The 18111-nt window shown below is 42.2% G+C and overlaps 1 pseudogene; it reads left to right on the forward strand.

Moving 5' to 3' along the window:
• The window catches only part of LOC117286907, a 7946-nt pseudogene extending 5070 nt beyond the window's left edge, over positions 1-2876 (forward strand).
• Positions 2877-18111: the final 15235 nt, after the last annotated feature.

An 18111-nucleotide genomic window follows, 5' to 3' on the forward strand; every position in this document is an offset into this window, starting at 1 on the left:
AAAAAAAAAAAAAAAAAAAAAATGTATAACTGCTCATTGCAATTTGCTTATTTCAAGAAAGCAACAGTACACATTACTTCTATAAAATAAATCTTGATGTCACTTTGATTAGCTAGCAACCTGGGAAAAGAAGGGCATGCCTTTAACTTAATAATATTTATCTTTAAGCTAATTTGATAACAGGTGAATATCTTTTAAGAAAATTTTTCAAAAGGTAAAAAAGAGAAAAAAGGAAAAAATTGAGCTCAAGTGTACAATTGGACAGACAACAGACAAACATATGAGACAATTTATAAAACTAGAGTGTACCCAAATATATTCAGCCAAATTGAATTATAATATCCCTTTTACGATTTTTAGGTTTATAGTTATACGTAAAATTGGTCAAGAACTTTTGGTAGTCAATTAGTAGAGATCTCTTGTGATTAGAATCAGAAGGAATGCAAGCACTTTTATACCTGTAAATATAAAGAACATTTTTAAATTGGCCACCCTCTTTTTATTAACCATAAATCTATATTCATTCTCCCTCTGGGGGCGTCACCTCAGTCCTGGACCTCGCAGTGGGTTTGTCAGTTGTTGCAGGTGAGGCAGGTCTCTCGGATGTAGCTGGCCCATTGCTCTTAGCTGGGGTGCTAGGCCGGTCTCAGAGATGTTGGCAGTTCCATCAGCATGACCCACGGTGGCACGTTCCAGGAGGACAGCCACAAGGTTTCACCCTTATCTGTCAGCATACAAGCAAAATCTCTCCCCCAAGTTATTAAAGCAGTGGGGATACTCCATTTGCCTTTTTGGGCATTTTTCCAAAGGACTTGTGGTTTCTGGGTCTTAGCCATGGCATCTGTGTGCCAAGGGAGCACAGCAGGCAGTTGTCCGAAACCTGCTACAGGATTTTAAAAATTAAGTACAAAACCAGCTAGATCTAATTGAGCTTGTGGAGGCAGCTGATTTTCACCTTGTGAATGTTTAAGTGTCTGATGTTTGAGGGCATGGCATGGGCTCTTTGTACTATGGCTTGTACTTGTGGATTATATGGGAGACCAGTACTATGTGTAACATGCCAAATAAAGAATTTTTGGATGCACTTATTAATATATGATGGACCATTGTCAGTCTTCAGATTTTTGGGCACTCCCATGGCAGCAAAGGCAGACAACCAGTGTTTTGAACATGGTGCCCTTTCCCACCAGAGTGACGAGCGACATGTATCATGTGTGAAAATGTATCTATAGAAACATGTACAAATCAAGACTTTCCAAAAGAGGTGACGTGCATCACATCCATCTGCCAGATCACATTACTGGCTAGGCCTCGAGGGTTAGCTCCCTCTGGGGGAATGGGCCATGGAATCTGCTGGCAACGAGGACAGACCATAACTATCTGTCCTGCCTGAGCTCAAGATAGCTGAAAATCATGTTCCAGTGCCTTGGGGTTCTGATGGAAATAGCTATGTGATTCCTTAGCCTGATCAAAAGCAGCAAGAAATCCTATAAGCCGATTCACTTGTGCATTGCCATACAAAAGTGGTCCAGGAAGATTGATATGTGATCAAATATGTCCAGTATAAAAAGGAGCCGTTCTTCGAAGTATGGCCTTTTGTAATCTTAAAAACAAGTTTAATAATTTAGGTTCTGAGGTAGAGCAGACCATAGCTCCTTCCAGTCTTTGAGTCAAACCAACTGCATAAGAGGAATCACTTAAAATATTAAGAGGCTGGGAAGGGAAATTTTCAATCACAAATAAAATGGCTAGCAACTCTGACCTGTGAGCAGAGAGACCAGGTGTAGGCAACACAGAGCTAAAGGAAGAGCTGAAAATTGCTGCTTGGCCCTTAGAAGAGCCATCAGTGAATTAAATTGAGGTACCTTGCAATGGCTGAAACTGAGTAACCTTGGGGAGAATGAATTCATGTCGTGCAAAAGACTGAAACAGAGGATCACTGGGGTGATGATTATCTATCTGTCCAACGAAATCTGCAATGGCTACTCGCCAATACAATGCAATTTATAACAGCATTTGCATCTGAGCCTTATCAATTAGGATAATGGTGAAATGAGGATCAGCATCAAATAACTGTCAGGTATGATTACATCCCAAGAAAACTATTTTTGCAATGTGCTCTAGATATAATTGTAGAGATTTCACTAACTGGTTAGATAAGAACAACCATTCCATGGGAAAGACCTGTTTCTCATACCACAGTCCTATTAAACCTGTAGGTAAATGGGGGGTAGGTATTAAGCACAAACAAATGAACTGGATAGTTAGAGTTTATATAAAAACTTGCCGGTTATGTATGCTTGGTACTATTACTTGTAATTCCTTTTGTGCCTCTGGAGTTAATTTTTGAAGGGAATTAAGATCAGAATTTCCCAGGAAGTCCGGTGGTTGTGGAACTCCGGGAAAGAGGCTCCATTACCTCAAGGATCAAGGCTCAAGGGATCCTTAGTTTGGCTGTGTGGCAGCCTTTCTACAGGTCTTGGCCGGAGCTGGATGTACACAGCCGTTGGTGAATTTCAGGATAACTGACACTACTAACACTACTCCAAATTTTGAAGAGATGACTGCAAACAGATTCACAGAAGATAACAAAGAATACCAAGGATATTTGAAACGTCCTCCTGAATCCCCTCCAGTTATTGAGGAATGGAATGGCAGCTGGTGGGAACCAAAGAAACAGAGGCAATCGGTTGCGAGATAACAGACAATTCAGAGGTAGGGACAGCAGATGAGGGTGGCCAAGTGACAGTCAATCAAACCACTGGCATGGATGATCCTGGGGTAACAATTATCCACAGCACGGACAAGAGGCTTACTGTCTACAGCAATATGGACAATATGGTTATAACCAGCGGCCTCCATACAGTTACTACTGACAGAAATACTGGTGACATCGTTTAGTGACACCATCTACTTTGTTAATATGACAATTCATGTGTGTCCTGTTGATCACAGTTTTCCATACCATCTTAGAGAATGGATTATTAATGTTTTAGAACTTGAGATTTTTTTTTAAAAAAATAGATCTTACAGAGAGATCTAATGGTGGCCGGGAATAAATACTCCCCTAAAAAGGACTCAGTGGTTTCGCCTCCTGCCTTGCAAGCACAAGGAGTTTGATCCCTGGTACCAATAAATAAATAAATAAATACTTCCCCCAAAATATTGCTTGACTTCTACTTCAGAGTCTTCATTTCAAGACTTCATAGTGCTTTGAGTTTGGTATATTTTCCTTGTTTGACCTCCAGAAGTTCTGTCTAAGCCAGAAATGAAAAACGTAAATAAGAAATACTTGCTTTTACTTTGTAGGATGAAGGGATATCCTTATTAGATTAAAAAAAAATTTCCCTGTGATATTTCATACAAATTCCGCAATTGAAAATTGCAACCCCTATTTTGGGCCTAATCCAATCAAAGGCAAATCGAGTTTGGTCAGTCGGCCACAAAGGAATGTTGAAGAAGCTGTCTTTTAAATCTGTAAGTGGCTACTTCTGGGGAATTGTTACTGGGTTTGGTAAACTAGGTTGTAGAGCCCACTTCAGAATGAGGCTCACATTAATTGTCTATAAGTCCTGAGGCAAACTCCACTTGCCTGACCTTTTAGCAATAACAAACATAGGTGTGTTCCAGGAGGTCAGGGTTGTTCTAATGTAAGTTGCTCTAAAATGGTTAGTTTCTCCAGTATTAGGGACCATTGATCAACCCAAACGGAGTCATTTGGTTTTCATTGTAAAGGCAAATCTAATCTGCCTTGGGTGGAGAAACTTCAAGAGCCCTAACTAAAATGTTTTTATCATAACCAATAGATGATTATGCTGTGAACTTGCTTGCCTAACCTTTTTCCATGTTCATATCCCATTTTAGACATCATCCGTTGAACTGGTAAGGTTTTAGGCAGCAAAGTAGTCACTACGATTCTCTATTTTCTGCCCCATAAACTTACAGGTATGGGAGCAATGTAAGGACAAATATGTCCCAATTGACCATCAGGCCCTTCATAAGGCAAATCCATGGAGCTTTGTAATTTAATTTTGTACGTGGGCCAAATTTCAGAAATCTCTTGGGTGAAATAAATCTCTTGAGGAATTCCTGGCTGAGGATCCTCTTGGGAATTTTTTAACTGTTGTTATTTAATTTTGATTTAGGCAAGAGCAACAATTGTGCAATATAATCTCCTTGTTCAATTATCCCAAGTCTTGTAGAGCTAACAGGAGCACATAATTCAAAGGTACAATGAGAATCAATAATAGCTGGAATTACAGTAATGCCTTTCAAAGTTAGAGACAATTTCTCAAGTATTAAACCAAGTGTTCCAGGTGGTGGGGAATCCATAGGTCTGTAGGGATGGATACCAGAGTCTCACCTCCCAGTAGGTGAACTTTCTGAGCAGCAGGAAGATCTACTCCTGAGCTCCTGAGTGTTCCCTTTATGAGGGAAGAAATGTCCCTCTGGACACTCATGCCATCTGATTTTGTACTTGTGCTCAGGCCTGAACAAGCTACCACTGACTCAGAGGGACAAGAGTCTCCTGGCCCTGATCTCCTATTGTTTCCTGGGCCCCATAAGATTAAAAAAAAAAAAAAAAAAAAAAAGCTGGATGTGGTGGCAACACTCCTGTAATCCCAGAATTTGGTAGGCTGAAACAGGAGGATTGCTGTGAGTTTGAGGCCACTCTGGGCTACACACTGAGTTCAAGGCCAGCCTGGACTACATGGTGAGACCCTGTCTCAAAAGCAAAACAAAAAAGAAAGAAAAAAATAGTCTAAAACTCCCAGAAAGATAAATGAGTCTTAGGACAAAGAGAAATTAAAAGGAGGGCTTTGGTGGTATTTGGGAAACAAACTAGTCCTTCCTGAAATGACATGTTAAAATACTATAAAAACTCTCTACTCTTCCTTCTGCATGGAAGGAGCTCCTACATGGAAAATAGTCACTCAGATTCACACAGGACCAGGACTAGCAGGCAGTTCTACAAAGTTTGCCCACTCTGGCCTACAATAATTCTGACAAGCCACCTCCTTTATTAAAACCTATACAGAGAGGGACATACCAGAAGAAGACCGGCCACATGTCACCATGTGGAAAATTTAAACGAATATTGGTCCCAATTGACACCTTTACAGGTTGGACTGAGACCTTCCCTACCCATTCAGAAAAGGTTATGGAGATAGTCAAAGTGCTCCACAAAGAAATCACCCCCCAGTTTGGACTACCACAGTCCTTTCAGAGCGACAATGGGCCTTCTTTTACTTTTCAAATAACTAAGGGGGTGGGAAAGGCTTTAGGAATAAAATACCATCTCCATTCTGCATGGACACCTCAATCCTTCAGAAAAGTTAAAAGAGCCAACCAGACCCTAAAATAAACTCTGGCAAAATTTTGCCAAGAGACTTTTAAGTCTTGGCTCCAATTATCACCAACAGCCCTCATGAGGGTTCAAAACATCCTAAAGACTGGGCTAAATATGAGCCCATTTGAGCAGCCTTATAGGAGCCTTTTCTATCTTCTAATATGGCAATGGACTCAGGGACACAAGATCCTTACAGTACCTTATTACTCTCCATGTACAACAAGCTGTTCAGCTATATGGAAACAAAGTCCTGCCAGTTTCTGGCCCAAGGAGACAACATAGTATCCACCCTGAAGATCAAGTTCTCATTAAAACCTGGAAAGAGACATCTGCAGACCAATTAAAGCCAAAATGAAAGGGCCCCTTTTCAGTGATCCTTGCCACACCCACTGCAGTAAAGGTGGCAGAGTCACATAGCTAAGTCACTAGGACAAAGCCCACCCCACTTGAACCAGCTGAGGCAAAGGGCTACAAAGAAATTTACATACTCCTGTAAACCTCTGGAAGATCTGAGGTTCCTCATCAAAAATCAAAACTCCAGTTCTACCCCAGACACATATGAGTAGTCACTATAGACCCCTGATCTACCACAGCTTAAATGGACACTTGCTTTTATATTTTTTGACACTTGCTTTTAATTGAAGCCAAAATGTAGGTAATGCTGCTAGGACTATTGCTGTCAGGCTCTCGGTAGTTTATTTAATATCCCTCTTCATCATGCTTTCCTCTCCACAGGAAACATGGGGGAAAATTTGAAAAGAAAAAAAAAAAAACTTCTCCCAAGTAATAGCATGAAAAACTTAGGTCCTTAATTGCTGAATCTGTCATAGCCCACCTTTTAAGATAGACCAGGAAATATTCTGATCTACTGCTACTCATATTTGCCTTCTGCCTCTTCAACCTTATAGCAAACTTGTCCCATGCATGGCTTCAAAGATTCACCTTCAGAGGATGACCAGACTAGAGCCCATGACTCTCCTGAAAAATTCACCGAGCTTTCTCCCACTGAACAGGCAGCTCAACAATTCCTGACATGTAGGAACTTTTTTCTCATTGTCTTCTGACAGGTTCTTTCAGTAAGCCCCAGTGCCCCAAGGTGAACATGGAACACATGATCCCCAGTAGGTAGGGCCTAGCCCCTTTCAGCAGTAAGTAGCTATAAGAAAAAAAGAGACCTCCACTCCTTCAGCATCCCATAAAAATCATGAGGATTATGTCTTTCAAGGGAAAATGAGGTAAGAGATTAGGGCTGTGGCAAAACCAGTCAAACAACTGGATAAAATCTGTCAACATCATGAGATCCCAGGGCACACGCCCAGAACACGGGATCCAGGATGACTCTGCAGTCCCTAAGCACTGAGCATCGAATTGATCAGAAAACTGCTGTTTTCAATCCATCATTTAAATCTGGCATGAAACCAAGGAGTCTTTCCATACAGCAGTTTAAATCTGATGCCAGCTCAAGCAGTTTTTTTTTGTTTGTTTGTTTGTTTTTGAGACAGTGTCTCACTACATAGTTGAGACTCACCTGGAACTCACTATGTAGCTCAGGCTGGTCTCGAACTCACATCAATCCTCATGCCTCAGCCTCCCGAGTGCTGGGATTATTAGGCGTGTGTGCCACCACACCCAGCCTTCAAGCAGGTTTTTGATAGGACAATTGTCCCAATCCCTTCTTTGCATGAGGAAAAAGCTAATCCAGAAATTTCAGACACAAAGAAAACTTTTAACCTCAGGGCTACTGTGAGTTTTTACTTCAGCCTGCTGCCTCCCTGTAGAAGGTTCTTCTTTTCTGCTTTCAATAAATGTACACCCTTGCTACTTTTTCTGTGGGTCTTGTCCAATTCTTCGTTCAGAACACCAAGAGTCTGAAAAGAATTCCCTCAGCACCCATTGGACAGTAACACTGGGATCACAGTCATGCACCATCCTACCTGGCTCCATTTTGGGTGTTTTGTTTTGTTTTTTGAAACACAAACTCACTATGTATCCCACGCTGACCTAGAACTCACAGTGATCCCCTGGCCTCAGCCTCTGAGCACTGGGATTACAGGCGTGCTCCACCATGCCCAGCTTTCCATTTTGATTTTTAGTCTGGTCTTTTGGGGTCCAATACAGGAGTCTAGTCCAAAACAATGACCTCCTGTAATTTTTTTTTAACAGCTGTCCTTGCCTCAGCTTTTGAAATAATTATTTTTAAAATAACATCTTTAAAAAGCAATTTTTCAAATGTGTGGAAGGGAACCGGTTGTTAGTTGGATACAAAAGAGAGAGGAGGGAGCAATAGCCATCACCCAAAGACCCACGGTCTTATTTTTGTCAGCATGCGGCCACCTTTCTGATGTGAATCTGGCTGCCACACCCTCACCCAGCTCTAAGGAATGGTACCTAAAGGTGTCAGGGGTAAGAGCGTGTAGGGATGTAATAAAGGGGTATAGGAGGGGACCCATTGGACTCAAATAACAACAGCCCCACAGTGTGATGCTGGCTGCTGTCTGGAACTAGCCAGGAACACCAGCTGCAAACAGGGATTCTGAGGTCCCACTGTTTGACCAAACATAATCAAGATTTAGGACTGACTCACAGGACAAAGTTGGATTTTGTCAACAGCTGAGATTAATTAATTTATCTGAATATCAAGGCAACCTCCGTTCCCTGAGAATTGCCTTCCTTCACCCTCTCATAACTAGTTCATGTCTTCATCTTCTCCACCTCTCAGAAGCCCCAGGCCCCTAGTCCTTTCTATAGCTTTAGGGTGGTATAGCATTCTTCCTCTAGCCCTTCCTGGAGTCTCTACATAATTAAAGTGTTTTTGTCCTGTTAATCTGTCTTCAGTAAATTTACTCCAGAGGCTCAAATCACTGAATCTTCAGACACTAGAGGAGAAAGATTTTTGGTTTTTGTATTATTTTTATTGTTTTGTTTTGTGGTATTAGGGGTTGAACCAAGGGCCTTCACACTAAGGTATATCTCCAGGCCTTTTTGTTTTTTATTTTGAGGCAGGGTCTTGCTAAGTCACAAAGTTCCCCAGGCTGGACTCAAATGTATGACCCTTTTGTCTCAGCCTCTCAGAAGGCTGGGACTACAGGTGTGCATAACCACACCCACCTAGCTGAGGGAAAAATCCCATCCGGGTAAGAAGAGAGGATACCAAGAGGAGTGTGGGTTTGGAAGAGAATGAGAAGGTGTGGGTGAGGAGTTGGACAGGAGTGGGATTCGGGAAGGGATGGGGAGACAACAGAAGCCTGGTGCGAAGGAACACTGCCACTTTGTGGTCTGTGTCAAAAATCAATTCACTGATGTTATTCTTAGCCAGGGATGCTCTTGGAATCCAAGAAAACCCAAGGCCTGGGGAAACGGGAAGGAAACAAGATTCCTCATAGACTTCTACCTTGCCCAGTTCTGGGTGCTGAATGGGGAGCTTTGAAGAAGGGAAAGGAGACAGACTAAGATAAGCAAGACTGAGGGTGTCCCCAGCTGGCATGGGCCCTTGCTTTAGTAGAAATGGAAATTAAATCTAAAACACAATGCTAGGCATGGTGGTACACGCTTATAATCCCAGCACTAGGGAGGCTGAGGCAGGGGGATTATGCTGAGTTCAAGGCCAGCCTGGGCTACACAGTGAGTTCAAGGCCAGCCTGAACTACAAAGCAAGACCTTGATTCAAAAAAAAAAAACCTAAATCCTAAATTTATAGGAAAACATTTTAACTAGAGAATAAAAGAAAATGGTAAGTTTGAGGAGCTGACAACGATCAACTGGTCATTAACAAAAGAGAATAAGAAAGGCCACCAGCATGAGCAACTGGAGGGGACACATTCTGATTAGGGAACCAGACTGGCCCACCCACAAGGCAGGAAGCTGGCTCTTAAGATTTAGCTGGTGGGCTGGGGTCTGGCTGATCATTATTTCAGTCCCAGTTTCCTTCTTGGGACCCTCAAGGCTTGGGGGTCAATTCGGTCCCCATAAAATGAATGTCTGCGTTTGTGGCGGCTTCAGTCATTTAGGGCTCTGTTTTTTCCTAGAATCCAAATGATTGCATTTAGGAGATGGTTGGAGACTTCTGAGTTTAGCTGAATATCCCTATAACACCCTTATCTTGATGTCTTAAAGGGGGATAAGATCATGTAAATTCAAAGCTAATCAACCTGGGCATCTCAACTTCTAAACAGATGCTCCCTAGGTGATTAACCTACCATATGCAGAGCTCAGAAGGAATTTGACCCAAAGTTTTAAGCAGCAAAGGATACAAAATGAAGGTCAAGATTTGTTCCACTAATGTGGGGCATGGTGGTGCACGCCTGTAATCCCAGCACTCAGGAGGCTGAGGAAGGAGGATCGCTATAAGTTCAAGACCAGCCTGGGCTACATAGTGAGTTCCAGGGCAGTCTCAACTACATAGTGAGACCCTGTCTTAAAAAAAAACAAAACAAAAAAAAAGATTTGTTCCACTTTCACTTACCTATCAGTCATCTGTAGGCCCAAGTGAAAAAAGTCACTGTTTTCAACAAAAATGGCTTTTAAATCCTTGACTGTCCCAAAACAAAATACAAATCACTCTTTAATGAAGGCCTGTCTAGCCCCTGTCCCTATAGTGCTGTAGGGCAACACGAAGAAGAGAAAGCAGGGGGCAGAGTGAATCAGGTAAATTTTTTTTTTTTTTTTTTTTAGGTACTGGGGATTGAACTCCAGCCCTTCACCCTGAGCCCCAACCTTTTAAATTTTTTTGTTTTGTTTTGTTTTGCATTACTGGAGATTGAACCCAGGGCCTTTTCACTGAGCTAAATTCTTAGCCTTTTTTAATTATTTATTTTTATATGAGGTCTCATTGAGTTGATAAATTGCCCAGATTGGACTCAAACTTGCAACCCTCCAGACCGAACCTCAGAGTACTGAGATTACAGGCATGGACTATTATGCCTGGTCAACTCATTAAATATGGACATAGTACCTTATTTATTAATGAAGGATGTGGGACAGAAGGAGGGGCCAGCTCACCTTGTATGATCTGAGAGGGTCTCTTCTAAAAGAGGGATGGTCTTTGAGCAGGAAACAGAATGAGCCAACCTTAGTCATTAGGCCAAGAACTTCAAGAAGAAGGCAAGTACAAAAGTTCTGACTTGGCATTAGAGGAACCTCTTTTTTGGACATGAGGACTGAAACAAGGTCTTGCTATGTAGCTCAGCCTTGATCTTGTAATCTGACCTTAACCTTCTGAGTACTGAAATTACAGGCATGTGCTGCCACACCCAGTTGCATTACAAAAATTTAAAGAAGGCCAGTGTGAATCAGGTTTGGTGGTACATGCTTATAATCTTAGCACTCGGGAGACTAAAATAGGAGGATCACAAGTTCAACCCCAGCATGGCCTGCATAGCAAGTTCAAGAGCAGCCTGGATAACACAACAAGACCCTGTCTCCAAAAACAAAGAAGGAGAAGGTAACCAGCATGAGTGGGCTATCAAGAACAAAGAATAGGAAGGCCAAGATGATGTCAAATTAAACTCCCAGTAGACAGATCTTGAAGGGTCTTGTAGGCCCACTCCTCAAATTCTATTACCAGGTGTGTTAGTCAACTTTCCAATGCTGTGACAAAATGTCTGAGAATAACAACAGCTCAGAGGAGAAAAAATCTGTTTGGGCTCAGTTTCAGAGGTTTCATTACCCTGGGCCTGAGATAAGACAGAGCATCACAGTGGAAAGGTGTGGCAGAGAAAGCCACAACTCATGGCAGCCAGGAAACACAGAGTCAAGGAGAAAGAGGCCAGGCACAAGCTATAGTCCCCACAGGCCTACTCCATGACCTACTCCTCTGACTGTAAGAGCCTGACTGAACTAGAGTGACTCCATGTTGACCAGCAAACGACCTAGAGACTGTCGCTCCCCCCATCCCTTATAGGATAACTAATGATTAATTGTGAATTGTTAGGTAACTGCTTTGAAGTAGCTGGGAAACTAAATGGAAACTGTAGTGAACACAGAGACCCAACATCAATCACACCACTCCTTGCTTGCCTGTAGTTGAATGTTCTGAACATTATAATCTAAATTGTAAATGGAATAATGGATAATCGATCTGCTGATCATTAGTACATAACGGTCGAGTATATGCTTGATGACCACTAGCTCAGATCACCTGATTATTTGCCTTTGTCCCCTTTCTGTAAGTTTTGAGTGTAAGCCTCCCCTCTTAGCCCTATATAAAATGGCCTCTGTTTCTGAGCTAGCTGCCTCTCTGAGCTACTTGGCTTCGGGAGTGCCATCTGGCCAGACTAGTAAAGGTCTATTTGCCAACTTGCCTGGTGTGTTCCTTTCTGGGTGACTCTCGCTGTTGGACAAGCTCCTGGAGCCTCGCTGAGCTTCTGAGCCCAGCATCGTGGAAGCCTCTTAGCTGTTCACACTCCAGGAGTAAAAGTGAGACTTAAGTCTTACATGACTATGCCCCACCTACCAAGTTTCCATCACCTCTACTCATGAATCCATCAGTGGGTCAACCCATCCATGAAGACAGAGCCTTTCCTTTTGGGGAAGGAAGGGAAAAGGAAAAAAACAGAAAGAGACTAAAAGGAAAAAAAAAAATCTAGAATCTAGGACTCTTTGACTACAGTCCCGTCTAGCCTCATGTCTTAGTAACTTTCTTTGTCACTAGAACACAATACCTGACACCTGCAACTTAAAGAAGGAAAGATTTGTTTTGACTCTTGGTCTGCCTGGCTCCATAGCAGGACAGCAAGAACAGCATGGCAGAAAAGTGCCTCATGACATGGGGACAAGGAAGGAGAGAGAGCATTGGGAGGAGCTGGAGATTGGGATAGTTTCTTCCAGCCTATACCCCTATGGTGACCTGCCCCTTATGACCAGATCCCACCTAACAGCAAGTCATCTATAAGCCTCCATAATCAAATCACCTTCCAAAAGCCCTGCTTATGAGCACATGAGGCTCTTGCAAGACATCTAGATATAACCATAACATTCCACCCTCGCTCCCAAAAGACTCATGCACATTCCTTTATGCAAAATGCTTTTAGCCCATCTCTAAGAGTTGCCAAAGTCCTAACAGTTTCAGCATTGCTGAAAAGTCCAAGTCCCAAGTCTCCTCTGAGACTCAAAGCAAACTCTGAGCTGTGAACCTCTATTAAAAAAAAATTGAAAAGAAAGTTAAACACTGCCAACGTACAATGGTACAGGATAAACATTCCCATTCCAAAAAAGGAGAAATAAAGAGATAGAAATAAATGGGACCAAAGCAAGACAAAAGCTCAGCAAGGAAAAGTCTAAATCCTTTAGCTCCATGTTTAACACCTGGGGCAAGCTGAGGTAGATGTGAACTCCAAAGGGCTTGGGTGATTCTGCTCCTTGAGTGCTGCCAGTGGTTGTAGCACTCGTGGCTTCTCAGGAAGGCTTTGCTCACTCCTTGTAGTTTCCCTCAGATGTTCCTGGTTCCTGGCTTCTCCACTGCACTTTCGGCTTCACTGTCACAGCTTCAGACGCTGCCCTCTCAGGGTCACATGGCCTGGTCTCCCAGTCCTTCTGAAATCTGGATGGTAGCTTCTCTGACCCCTCAACTCTTGTTGCACGTCTGTAAAATCAGAACAGAGTCAATAATGCCAAGGTCTGCCACCAGCTGCAGTGTCTTTCCCAGGGGCCTCTGAGAGGCTGGATGTCTGAGCTGTGAAGGAACCCAGGAAAAGTTTCCTATGCAGCCTTTCTCAAGCAGGATTTCCTGAGACTCACTTCTCAAAGTCTTTCATTTTTCCACCCTTGAATCTGAGAAGGGTCTTTCAGATTCCTCTAATCCCCTCAAGGGATTCTCTGTATTGCCCCGGTGTAAAGTATTTGGCTTCCTTGTAATAACATCCTTTTCTACAACCAAGCTTTCCTCTTCTCAACTGTATAGGCCTCAACTTTATAGGAGCTTCCTTCCCAGCAAAACTCAAAACATTTTAAATCATTCAGCTGTTTTGTTTGCTGTTGATTTTCAGTATAAATGTGGCTAAAAGGAGGATGCAGGCCTGGGGACTTAGCTCAGTGGTACCATGCCTGCCTTGTAATTGCAAGGCCCTGAGTTTGAACCTGGTATTGGAAAAAGAAAAAAAAAAGAAAAGAAAAGGAGCATGCAGTATCCACGCTACAGCCTAAACATTAGACTGTGTTGCAATTTCCTCTGCCAGATTAATTGATCCTCTTCTCTTAATCTCAGTCTCCTGCAAAGTTCCAGGGTATGAGGAAAATGTAGGCAGACTTTCCACCAGAGCATTATATCCATGACCTGGAGTCCAGCTGCAAACAAAGTCCTTCCTACTTGAAACTTCTTGAGCCTGGTCTTTACCAGCTGCATTACTATCAGCATTCTGGTCTTCTGAGGTCCAACCAGAATCTCCCATCAAGCTTGGCTCACAGTAGTCTAGGCTGATTCTCCAGGCAGCATCTGTAAACCTTTCCAAACTTCTCCCACAAACCAATTCCAAAGCCTTCTAAACCATGTGGTCAGGTATTATCATCACAGAAACAACCCCACTTCTCTGGTACCAAAATCTGTCTTAGTAACTTTCCTCATCACTGGGATAAACCATCTGATACACACAGCCTAACAGAGAGCTTTATTTTGGTTTTGGTATTGGATTTCAGGGGGGTTGTTTGTTTGCTGTTTTTCTTTTTTATTTTGTTTTTTGAGACAGGTTCTCACTATGCAGTTCAGGCTACTCTTGAAGACATTATGCAGCCTAAGCTGGCCTCAAACTCATAGCAATCCTCCTGTCTTAGCCTTCCAAATGCACAGGCATGTACCACCATGCCTGGCTCTTTCTGGTTTTTTGAGATAGTCTTGCTGTTTAGCCCAGGCTGGCTTTGAACTCACAATTCTCCTGCTTCAGCCTCCTCATTGTTGAGAAGGAAAGATTTTCTTTGGCTTATGTTTCAGTCCACAGTCAGCTGGCTCCACAGCGGGACTACATGGCAGAGGGGGATGGCAGAAGACAGCTGTTCATGGCAAGGCAGACAGGAAGAAGAGTGAGTCAAGGGAGGAACCAAGAAGGGAGTATAACCTTCCAGGCCATGCCTCTCACCCAGTGATCCTCCTCTTCTGACCAGCCTAACAGAAAGTCAGCTATAATGCCTCCATAGTCTACTCACCTTCCCAAAGCCTCACCTATGAGTGCACAAGGCTCTTTCGAGACAGCTAAATATAAGCCATAATGCCTTGATCCTAGCCTCTGACATCCCAGGGATGTGCCCTGAAATTAGGGAGGCTGACCTAACTCTGTTGCCATGGAGGAGATACAACTTTTCAGTTCCGGAGGACTCTGGGGGGCTCCACACGCAACTTAAAACTGTCTGCCTACTCTGCTCCAACCCTCATGGCTAACATCATGAAACCAAAAGGGAATTCCTGATTCCCTCACCACTACAAAACGTGCTCCTGCAGCATCCCACACCACCCTGTCCTCCCCTCTGTAAAAGGCCCCACAGTCTTTCCTCATGCTGCTGACCACAGAAATCAAAGAGTAGGGAAAATATTTTATTACACTAGACAACATAGCCCTCTGGATTTTGTTCACTGTCTGCAATGGTCTCTTTCTCCCTATTATAATAGTCTCTTCTAATCTAAAGCCAGATTTGTTTTTATTTGACAGTTAATCTTGATTTCTCCTTGCAGCTTCATGTCCAATTTGTCAGCCAACTCTGCCAGCTCTACCTCCAAATGCATCTCAAATGCATCCATTATTTCCTTCCCTAAAGCCCCAATCCAAGTATTGTCATTGCTGGATGGACTTTGCTGCAGCCGCCCCAGTGGGCTTCCTCTTCCCTTCCTCCCTCCCCCACAATTCCTAACTTGGCTGACCACCAGAGAGGTCATATTTTTTTTTTTTTTTTGAGACAGGGTCTCACTATGTAGTTGAGACTGACCTGGAACTCACTATGTAGCCCAGGCTGGTTTTGAACTCACAGTGATCCTCCTGCCTCAGCCTCCTGAATGCTGGGATTACAGGCGTGTGCCACCATGCCTGGCCAGTGAGGTCATTTTGAAGGCAAGCAGAAAACTAATCTATGTTTGGAGGGGGGATGGAGGCAGGTAACTGAATGGGGAGGGAGATAAGGGAGCATTCTGGGGGTAAAGACAACTGTCCTGATGGTTCAGGATTATGTAAATGTATGCATTTGTGTTTGTAAATTCAGCTATTAGTACATTTAAGATTATCTATTTTACTGTAAATTTACTTTAGAGTGGCAAAACATTACCTATAAACAAATAGTGAATCGCAGCTGATAATATACACTGATCTATCCAGGAATAAAGTTTATTGGTATCTGCAACTGACTTTCTAACACATCCAAATAAAATAAAATAAGATGGATTAATGGTGTAAGATGAGTAGACATGTAACAAAGAAAAAGCTGTGTGATGGGAATAATGGGGATTTAGAGCACATACTCCAAATTATGGCTTAGAAGACCAAAATGTATCACCTGAAATTCTATTTCTTTGCATATTTTGACCTGGTTATTTTATGAAACTACCGACACAGGAAAAACTGTCCTTTTGTAAAAGAAATTTACCTCTCTAAAGGAAATCTACATTGGTAAAGTACCTACATCAGGAAGAGGACTGCTCTGAGATCCTTTCTATTACCTGAGAGACTTTTATGTGCAGCTTTGTTTCACCAAGCATTGAATCCTCTTCACTTCCAGTGGCCTGACCCCAGCCCAAGCCTCAATTTCCTATTTCTCTCTGTAGCTCGGGATGCTAAACAAACTTCAATCCTCTAGCCTCTTCTCATATTTCATGGAACTCTTGTGTCTATGCATGTAATTGAAAAAATTTCCCCGTTAATCTTTCTATTGTCATTTTATCCTATATACAATTATCAAACCTTCAGATAGTAGTGAGATAGGATATAAAAAAATTAAGCTAGGTAAAAAAGAAACAAGAAAGTCAAAAAATTTTAAATTGTATTTTAAAGAAAAACTGCAGCTTCAGAACACAAGCCTGGCTTATTTACTTTTTTTTTTTTTCCTTCTCCCCAAACATCAAATCTGAGCAACTTTCTTTCACATGTAAACAGTATGCCCATTCCCTTTTACTTGTAAATAGTCCTCTTTCACCCATAAAGGTACCTCCTTTTGGCGTTTTCCATAGAAATAGCTCACTAAAGGCAAGCCATCCTCTCTCACCCTCTAAGACTGAGACTGAGGCTAAAACTAAGACTAAAACTATAGATTATTAAATTCTTCAGATAGCCACATCCCAAAACACATAAAAGATCCCTAATTCCCACCTGTACTGTGCCTCATTTCTTTGAGCACCTACAATCCATTTTCGAGTGTGCCCAACATCGACTTCTAATAAATCTTTTTCATGCCTCTTTTACTGATGCATCTTAAACATTATTTTTCCTCTATGGGAGTCAGCAAACCTGCATACTTATTTTAAAGAGGTGGGTTAAGTTCCTTATTTCAGCTTCAGGGACCCTCAGACCCAGCCCATGATATCTTCCTCGGCGAGCCAGCCAGGAGGTAAAAAAAGAGAGGCAAACTTTGATACGTGCAGCCAAATGAGGTTTTTTATTTGTTTGCTTGCTTGCTTTCTTTGTTTCCACTTTCACTCAACCCCTTTGCCTCTAAAGTGTAGTCTTCTGAAGTGTCATTTTCTCTGAAGCATAGTTTTCTCCCAACTCCTTTGTTTCTGAAGCATAGTTTCCCAAAGGTTTGCTTTTCTTCTTCTCTCTCCCACTCAGGATTTCATGTGTCAGCAAACTAAAAACTTTAAATTTTTTTTCTGTTGATTACCAAAAAGGTAGGGCTCTGAAGAGCAGAGGATCCTAGTGTCTCCCACCATGTGGGAGGGGGAGGGGAAGTGCATGGCCTCTGCACTCCTTGATATGTGATCTGTAGTTAGGTAAAATCTCCAGACTTCTAAGACCCTCTGAGTTCTTCATGTACGTTACAAGCCCCTAGATATAAAGATCTTTGGGGTAGATTTTTTAGTAATGCCCAGCTGTTGTTTACAACTTTTCCTGTTTCCCTGATCCATGTTAGAATAGCCATGTTCCAGTAACAGGAGCACTTGAACTAGCCATGACAGAAAGTACAACAGAGCTACCACCCTGGGCATTTCTGACTCTGAAAATGGGGCAGGTCAGTCATGTGGCCTCATCCTAATTTGGGGTGGCCTTTGGCATGACCCTGGTTCCCATCTTTTGTGTTTCCAGAAGTACACAAGAAATCTTGGAGGCATGAATTACATGGATAATTCAGTATCTATCCCTACAACATCACTTTTAGGCTATATTATGAGAAATTAAAGGGGAAGTTTAAAAAAAGGAAAAAGATTATTTTTCTTTGCAACTCAGTATGAGGTCAATATAAGTTACAAAAATGGAGAGAGATAGCCTCTCTACTTTAATTTTTAATACAATATTTTAGTTTAATCTAAGAGAAAAAAAATAATAAGAAAAAACTAGACAAAAATCCGAGAAGATTGAAGCTGCCTGAGGTCTCTCAAAGCCCCTCTCAATAAAATGGACATCGTCCCAGACAAGCCTCAGTTGATACTTTTTCTTTTTTCTCTCTTTTTTTTGTACTGGGGATTGAACTCAGGACCTTGCACTCGCAAGACAGGCACAGTGCCACTGAGCTAAATCCCCAGCAGATAATTCTTAACATGGTAGATAAAAATACAAGTTTTCTTTTAAATACTAGGGCATTTAAATCCCCTGGACCCTTTTTCTTTTCTTTCTTTCTTTTTTTTTTTATTTCTTATT

This window comes from Fukomys damarensis, unplaced genomic scaffold (assembly GCF_012274545.1).
Source record: "Fukomys damarensis isolate Sample0158 unplaced genomic scaffold, DMR_v1.0_HiC HiC_scaffold_19, whole genome shotgun sequence".
NCBI lineage: Eukaryota > Metazoa > Chordata > Mammalia > Rodentia > Bathyergidae > Fukomys > Fukomys damarensis.